This window comes from Dioscorea cayenensis, unplaced genomic scaffold (assembly GCF_009730915.1).
Source record: "Dioscorea cayenensis subsp. rotundata cultivar TDr96_F1 unplaced genomic scaffold, TDr96_F1_v2_PseudoChromosome.rev07_lg8_w22 25.fasta BLBR01000930.1, whole genome shotgun sequence".
Classification (NCBI taxonomy): Eukaryota; Viridiplantae; Streptophyta; class Magnoliopsida; order Dioscoreales; family Dioscoreaceae; genus Dioscorea; species Dioscorea cayenensis.
This window is the reverse complement of record NW_024087321.1, coordinates 13,785-16,591: the sequence shown is the minus strand read 5'-3', so window position 1 is coordinate 16,591 and position 2,807 is coordinate 13,785. Positions and strand designations below refer to the sequence as shown.

Here is a 2,807-nt window from a genome sequence, read left to right as displayed (position 1 = left end):
GGAAAATGAACAGGAACATCATTCATTAACAGCACATAGAAGCATATCAAATCCACAAATTCACTTGACTGAAAGCTTTAACAGGTCTAAAGTAAACTGCCATATTCATATAGGCAACCAAAAAAAAAATGTTGATGAACAAGAGCATCTAAACCTGGAGAAATGGTGCTCACACTCCTTTATTTCATCAGGATATACGATACCTTCAATCTTACCATCCTGCAATTTAAACAGCATAACAAGGACTGGTTCACAAGGACTCTGATGAAATGAAAACAACCATTTTGGTTGAATAGATTGCTTGCATAAGATTTCAAAAACAAAATAGCCAAGAACACAACACACAAGTTCAGAAACAATCCACAAGCAACAAACAACACTTTCTTACAAGCTACCACCTTGTAGACATGTTGCATAGAAACCAAAATATAATGTATAGAAGCATAACCTGTAAGAACAAAAATAACAAACATGAGATTAATCAAGAAAAGAGTTATGAGAAATGGTACACTTAAGCTTATTAACTCAAGAACTACCTTGAAAATCAAAATGATATATTGCTAACAAGTTCATCACATATACGAAAAGTGGAAATTGTAACATTGTAAACATTTCCCTATACTCTGTTCTTCAAAATTAAATAAATAAAACTAAACTTCATATAAAGCACAAAACTATTTTTACATACAAAGTCATTCCAGTAGCTTCATTTTCCTCATCATCTTCATCATCACTAGAAACTAATGCTTCATCTTCCAATCCTAATGTCATTGCAAAATAACAAACAAATGAATCATATAATAAAAATATTATAACAATACAAAAAAATAACAAAAATTAATCACTAGCTGAAAATCCTCTAGAGTGCATCCAATCATCCAAACAAACAACAGCTTGAACTATTTTCAGTTTGAGTGAACTCCTCATATAACTGATGACTTTCTTTCCAATACTAAATGCAACTCTGAAGCCACAATAGATATGGGATTACAAAAATATCACGAGCCAATATTGAAAGTTTTGAATATCTTATAGATCTTTTATTCCAATAGTCCAAAATGGCAATATCAGTGTTCAACTCAAGTTCTTTTTGCTCCAAGTAAAGATCTAATTGTGATTTTTCACCTTCAACTTTAGGTGTGTTTTTAGATAGTGCTTGTAATATTTCAGTCTCATCATGGCTATCAAGTTCACTTATAATAACATTGGAATCTTCAAAGCTGAAGTTAACAAATTTGGCCCTCGTAACATTTGAACTTCCAGCCAAAGATGAAGAATTGGATTTGAAGTTCTTCAAATACTCATCAAACAATATTTTAAGAGTATTAAGAATAGTATGGACGAACTCCAATGTATGACTACCATAGAGTTCAGTATAACTATACTCCACATAGTTTAATTTGTAGCGAGGATCATGTATTACCATAAAAGTGAGAAACAATTCCTTGAGGAAAAACATGATATTTTGAGAGGTTTCAGGATGCATACTTTTAAGATGAACCAAGTATCAAGGATCATTGCAACTGAACCACATGAGGTTTTAGGCAAGTTAAAATAATTTGAAAGCACATCCCAATTTAATGAAAATTCTGTTACAAGTTCATAAAAACTCTCCTTGATGGAACAATCATATATTTATAATAATATCACTAAATGATTTAGCCCTTTTTTTTTATAGAAAAGCTCATAAAATAAAATATGGCCAGTGTCCAGTCCAGCTACTCCAGTATATGTTTGTGAATATATTCCAGAGATAATTACAACTTTGCAAGTAAGTTTAAACAAAATGATATACAAATATTAAAGCCTTATGGTGAAAGCTTGCAGTTTAAAGAACAAACCTGGATGCAGGATCAAGTTTTTCCTTCACTTCAACACGTTATTTGGTACCTGACTCTTTGAATATCTTTTCAAACAAGGAAAAATCCACTGATTCCCACAAAAGATCCAGCCAAAACACTAACAAAACCTACATATTTCATAAAAAACCATAAAAAACCAACATGATATCCAACAACTCACCAATCAGGACACACAACACCGCCCAAAACCAATCAAACCAATATATATATATATATATATATATATATATATATATACAAAAACTCAACAAAACCACAAAAACAAAAGGAAATAAGGCCACAAACCTTAAAAACACGAATCCGAGTTGAGTGAGCTCTCACAGAGAAATTCCAAAAGAGATCTAAAGAAACTGGAGGAGATTAGAGGGGGATTGCAAGGAAACCCCGATGAGGGACGAAGACTAGAAGAAGACAGAATAGGAAAATAAGCCGGCTTCGGTGGAAGCAATGGTATTTAGGGTCTGCTTGGATGGAGGTTTTTGGGGGTAAGGTAAAGAAAGGGTTTTTAAAAACCTATGCTTGGGTAGAAGATTTTAGGGGGAGATAAGGGTTGAGAGGGGTTAATGGAGGTTTCAAAACCTCCACTTTTCTCTCATTTGTCAACCCTCCAAATTGGAGGGTTGGGGAGGTTTTAGGTACCAATATTTTTTTATTGATCAAAATGACCATACTCATTTACAAAAATTACAAGATATTTGATTAATTAATAATATAATACTAATTAATATTATTATATTAATTAATATCATTATTAATATTATTATATCAATTAATAATATTATATAATATTATTTGTATAATTGTATTAATTAATATTATTATTAATAATATTAATTATATTAGTTAATATTATTATATTATTTAATTATATTAATTAATATTATTTTAATTAATATAGTAATAATTAATGGTGAGATTTAATTAATTAATATTATTATATTATTT

General features: G+C 30.2%; 1 long non-coding RNA gene across 1 annotated transcript; it reads right to left on the bottom strand.

Annotated features, from left to right (window-relative positions):
- Positions 1-2,405, bottom strand: LOC120255292. Its single transcript, XR_005534958.1, has 5 exons — positions 2,148-2,405; positions 1,842-1,969; positions 689-761; positions 399-448; positions 1-219 (listed from the first exon to the last, which is right to left on the bottom strand). It is a non-coding gene; the product is annotated as an uncharacterized LOC120255292 (long non-coding RNA).
- Between the last annotated feature and the right edge of the window lie 402 nt (positions 2,406-2,807).